Source organism: Arachis hypogaea, chromosome 19 (genome assembly GCF_003086295.3).
Source record: "Arachis hypogaea cultivar Tifrunner chromosome 19, arahy.Tifrunner.gnm2.J5K5, whole genome shotgun sequence".
Lineage (NCBI taxonomy): Eukaryota > Viridiplantae > Streptophyta > Magnoliopsida > Fabales > Fabaceae > Arachis > Arachis hypogaea.
Genome location: NC_092054.1, coordinates 79,024,420 through 79,030,287, shown reverse-complemented (window position 1 = coordinate 79,030,287; position 5,868 = coordinate 79,024,420). Strand labels below are relative to the sequence as shown.

The 5,868-nt window shown below is 37.9% G+C and overlaps 1 long non-coding RNA gene across 2 annotated transcripts; it reads right to left on the bottom strand.

Annotated features, from left to right (window-relative positions):
- Window positions 1-1,446: 1,446 nt before the first annotated feature.
- On the bottom strand, window positions 1,447-5,471 carry LOC112779657 (uncharacterized). Of its 2 annotated transcripts, XR_011877568.1 has the most exons (4): window positions 4,936-5,471; window positions 4,739-4,825; window positions 4,425-4,618; window positions 1,447-1,654 (listed from the first exon to the last, which is right to left on the bottom strand). It is a non-coding gene; the product is annotated as an uncharacterized lncRNA (long non-coding RNA). The 2 variants fall into 2 exon arrangements; XR_003190812.2 differs by lacking the exon at window positions 4,936-5,471 and having other exon boundaries at window positions 4,739-4,875.
- Window positions 5,472-5,868: the final 397 nt, after the last annotated feature.

Below are 5,868 nucleotides of genomic sequence, written 5' to 3'. Positions count from 1 at the left end.
TCTGTGACCATTTGCTGTGAATTGACTCTTTGTTGCTTCGTCTAGCAATTCAATACTCCCATAAGGAAAAACCTTGGTTACCAAGTATGGACCAGTCCACTTAGATTTAAGCTTGCCAGGGAACATCTTGAGTCGTGAGTTGTACAAGAGTACTTGCTGCCCAGGTTTGAATTCTTTATTCAAGATCTTCCTGTCATGCCACCTCTTGGCTTTTTCTTTGTATATCTTAGCATTTTCATAGGCTTCTAGCCTAAATTCATCCAGCTCATTTAGCTGCAACAACCTTTTCTCCCCTGCTGCTTCAGAGTCAAGGTTTAGGAGTTTAGTAGCCCAAAACGCTTTGTGTTCATGCTCTACAGGGAGGTGACAAGATTTGACATATAATAGCTGAAAGGGGGACTTCCCAATGGGAGTTTTGAAAGCTGTCCTGTATGCCCAGAGTGCATCCTCTAGCTTCTGAGCCCAATCTTTTCTTGTACTTCCTACTGTCTTCTCCAAGATCTTCTTCAATTCCCTGTTTGCTAATTCAGCCTGTCCATTGGTCTGGGGGTGATATGGCGTGGCTAATTTATGAATGACCCCATATTTATGGAGGAGTTTCTCCATCTGCTTGTTGCAAAAATGGCCACCACCGTCACTCACAAGACCCTTGGAAACTCCATATCTAGTGAAGATATACTTCTTAAGGAATTGAAGGACAATTTGTGCATCACAAGTGGTTGTGGCTATGGCTTTCACCCACTTTGAGACGTACTCCACTGCTACCAAGATATATCTGAAAGAATAGGAAGGGAGAAAGGGTCCCATGAAATCAATTCCCCATAGATCAAATAATTCCAATTCCAAAATGAAGTTTTGAGGCATTTCATTCCTTCTTGTCAGTCCTCCTGCTCTCTGGCATTCGTTACATTGGTGAACATACTCTCTGGCATCCTTGAAGATAGTTGGCCAATAGAAGCCACTCTGTAGTATCTTTGCAGCTGTTCTTTCTGGGCCAAAGTGTCCACCATAAGCTGAGCCATGGCAATGCCACAAGATATCCCTTATTTCACTCTCAGGGACACACCTTCTAATTACTCCATCAGAACATCTCTTGAACAGGAAGGGTTCATCCCACAAGAATTTCCTTGCTTCATTGATTAACTTCTTCACTTGTTGCTTAGAGAACTCTTGAGGTATCTTCCTTCCCACTTTGTAGTTTGCTATGTCAGCAAACCAAGGTGCTTGCTGGATATGCAAAAGGTGCTCATCTGGAATGTAACGTCCCGTCCAGCAAAATACCTTGCTTAAGTCAGGGTATTTCCACTAGAAAGAACATTACGTAACCTTCTCTAGTATTAACTACTTAATTATCGAGCCTTTGTATCGAGTTCGCGTTTCAGTTTTAAGAAAATTCCAGAAAATTTTGTTTTTATTCATTAAAAGTCATAATTCAAACATTCACAATTAATAATAATCACACATATATTATTGATAATAATTCTTATACAAAAGAGACCAAATAAAACTCAAATACAATATACTAAACCTACCCCTCTATGTAAAATAAAATCTCAAAGGACAATAGCGAGGGGACTCTATGAAAGCAATTAAGACCATAAAGAAAGCCTACTAATCGCTCGCAGCTTCAAATTGCGTCTTCAAACCTGTGTCACTGAAAGGGTGGAAAATTTGGGGGTGAGAACCAAACCACATGTTCTCAGTAGAGGTCGAGAATGCCGTGAAAGTAAAGAATAAAGTGCAAATAGTTAATTTCATTCAGAGACAATCTAAAAGAAAATTAACCTTTAGAAGTGTTTGTTAGTTATTCAAAAATCCTGGACCCACATTTTCTTTATAAAACTCGTAAAAGTTTCCTAGACTGTATGAATGACCAACCTGTTCCAAGCATAGGTTCATTAAGTCTATGCTGAACCAGTTTGATTTTTCATACTTTACTAGACCATAACATATGAGAAGTTACCTACGCGGTATAAATGATCATCCTGCTCCAAGCATAGGTTCATTAAGTCTATGCTGAACCAGTCAGATACTTTATACAAAACTAGACCTCAAACGTACAAATCACGGCCTTAGGCCCAAACAACTCAATCAACACCCAATTCACCACAATCCAGCCAATCAGTTACAAACACAAGTAATGAGGCTCAAACACAATCAAGAGCAATTACATCAAGTATAGCAACTAGCAGTTAAACAGAATTATTCATTTAGGCAAACCAATTACAATATACACACCCAAACAATGTCACATAGATGCATATGATGCATGCCTGTCCTACTGGCCATGAGCTCACGCGTTGGTTATGTTGCCAGACCCGACTCGGATAAGCGGGATTAGACCACCATCCTTATCCGTAGGTTCCATAGACAAGCGGGAATTAAACCACCATCCTTGCCCGGAACACGCAAGCGGGATTAAACCACCGTCCTTGCCTCCACAGTAAGCGGGATTAAACCACCATCCTTACTGGGTACATAAAACAATATGCAAGCGGGATCACACCACCGTCCTTGCTGAACAATTTATTAATACGTGAGCGGGATAAAACCACCGTCCTCACTGCAGGCGGGACAAAACTACCATCCCTGCACAATGGTTTACGCACTGAGCAAGCGGGACTAGACCCACGCCCTTGCCAACAATCTCATAAATCAAATATTCTTTTCTTAAAAGAATCATTGAAGTTATTATTATTAAATAAGCCTTGAATATTTATTTTGATTAAGTCCTTATATTTTTTATAAAAATTTGGACATAATCTCCTTTAAAAATAGGACTTATCCACCCTTACGGGTTCCTTCTTTCTCAATAATTCATCAGCCTCTTTTAGCATTTGCCACAGCCATATATTCTCAAGAACATTTGATAATAGAAAATCTATTTCTTAAATTCCATATCCAAAATAATTACCAACACAACTTGGCAGCCTGATTTCCATTTTATTTTTAAAATATCAAATGAATTTGGAATTGCGCAAACTTTATATCCATGCGACCGTCTCGGATTAAACTTTCTATTAAATCAAAAATCATAATTTTTCGCTGATTATAGCTTCGGAAATATAACCAAAACCGTGACTGTTCTGCAGTGTTTTAAAACCAGAAGACAGCAGCACCATACAACATTTCAAATTTCATATAAAATCCAAATTAAATTCAACTACCTTCAAAATTAATGTGGTTAAACATAACTCTTCCAAATTTCTTTATCAATTAGTTCCAGGGTCATACCATTTTTAATGAAGGAGTTACGTAGCTTGGAAGTTAGGTAATTTTCTGCAGAATTCTGTTTTACAAATCATTGAACACAACCTCTTCCAAGTCCCATAACTCACTTATTAAAACATAGAAAATCCTAAAATTTAAATCACATATACTAAACATACTTAATTTTCACCTCCAATTGGTTGCATCTCAATATCTATCCAGGATCAAAAGTTATAAACTCCCAAAGTTACTAATTTAAGAAAACAGAATCTGGCTTTTTCTGCATAATGCATCATCCTTCAAAAATTCATATCTTTAAAATTACAAGTCCAATTGTTCTGAAATTTTATGGCATTAAAATAATAGAAATAAAGTTTTATTTAAAATTGGTTCCATTTCAAAATTCAAACTGCAGAATTTCCAATAGAGGAATCAAGTTGCTGCTGCGTTAAACGTTCTGCAGAAAAACCAGTTTTGACATCCATGATTCAAAAATTCACCATAAATCATAAACTTCGTGAAAAAGTCTCAAATTCAGCAGTCCAGTTCCCTATATCCCCAAGCTCAATCCGGACTTAGTCCCACGCAATTCCGATAATCACAGAAATAGTTATAGTTTTTCAAAGTTTCCGGCTTCCTTTAAAAATAATGCAGAAAATCAAGTTTTACATTTTAACTGTGAAAAATCATAACTAGTTCTATAATTAATTCAAACTTCTCAAAATTGAGTCCCGACAACAACTTTTATTATACTTTACTAAGCCTTTGCTCTTATATCATTTCGATTATCGTTGAATAACTGATTCACTTCCAAAGTCACCTTTTAATTTCAAAAATCAGTTTTTCAGCAATCTATTTAGTATTCAAAATCCAACCCTTCAAAACCCCTCAAAACCAATTCCAAATCAACCACCAACCAAGTTCATTAACATTACAATATACCAAATAACAACTCAACGGCAACAAATCCAACATAACCCATTAAAATTCAGAAATTCTCAGCAATTAGTCATCAAGCAATTCCCAATCCACATAATCAATCAATATCACAAATCAACAATTGCAAATCACAACCTCAACCATTCCAATCACAATTTCAGCCACAATTCAATAATTACATAATCAATCGATTACTCACAGCTATTAAATCTATTTGCAGTTATTCAATAAACCTTGTAGGCATTCTTAAATTGAAATCGTTTTAAACCCCCTACCTCGATGTCGCAATTGTAGAATTTGAACACAACTGCCCCCGTTTCGTTTCTAATTTACAGCAGTGACAACAATCCTAATGCAATCAAGGACACCGCATCAACTGGAACAGCAACGGCTTTAATTTCGTGGCAATGATAATGGTTGCAGCAGAACAAGAATTTGAATCTAATGTAGTCAAGGGCAGAAAACAGCCCTGGGAATTGACAACAAAGTAAAAACTAAAATTGAATTAAAACAAGAATATAACAACTATAGCAGTGCCAAAACAGAGCGTGCAAATGGACAAGTCCCAAAGAAAAGATTAGACCAGTACCAAGATAATAGAATCAGAACCAGCAATAGCCCGGCGTTGGCTTCCGGCAGCGGCAACACCTTCGCCAGTGGCTCCAATTGGGACAAACTCCAGCAAACATCATATAACCAAGGACATCAGAGGCAGATACAGGGTATTTACAGAGCAATAAAGGTTCAGAGATGGTGGTTTTCATGGCTAGGGTTTAACTGACTCACCATTAATCATGGCGGCAACCAGAGATTCCGGCGGCGGCAGCGGTAGTGAAGAGACGTGGCGTTGATGACAGAAGACTTCTCCTTCCTCCTCTGTTCACGATACACGACGGTGGCAGAGTATCCCGTCACGGTCTCCCCCTCTCGCTCTCCTCTGGCGCGCTTGCCTCTTCCTCCGCGAACGGCGACAGTGAGACGGCCAGGGTGCGACGGTGCAGACGACGCGTGCTCGCAGCAGCGGCTCCCCCTACGGCCAGCCCGCGACGACTCTCCCTCTTCCTTCTTGCGCGATATTCTCCTTCGAAGCCCGTTTCGATCTTTCTCTTCCTCAGCTCAATTCGGCAACTTCGTGGTGACAGTGATGGCAGGATGCGACGGCGACGGTGGTACCGGGCCGGCGATGCTCTTCTTCCCTTCCGCCGGCGCTATCTCTTCCTCCGATCTCCTCTCTGCGCGTGTGTGTGTTTGTTACGTTAAGGAAGGGTGAGGCTGTGGCTGTGTGATGAGGGAAGCTAGGGTTAGGGTTTCTCAATTAATTTGGGAATTAGGGTTTTAAATTAGGATTTTATAAAAGAATATAGATAGATATGAATAGATATTTTGATAAAATTGAAAGGTAGAGTAATTTTAAAACCAAATATACTCTCTTAAAAATATTTAAGAACATTATTTATCAACATATTGCTAAGTTGAATTGATTATTTTTAATTTAAATTATAAAATAAGCATATTAATCACATTTTTATAAAATATAGTTTAAACTCAATACTAATTAGTCAAATTAAATGATATAACTTTTCATTATTTTTCTATCACCAAAATTTTAATTTCAATTTACAAAATATCTAATTATAATAAAATTACTTAAACTTTAAGTATTTATAAAAATCCATTTAATCATTCCTAATAAATTAATCTCTAAAAGCTCAAACTAAT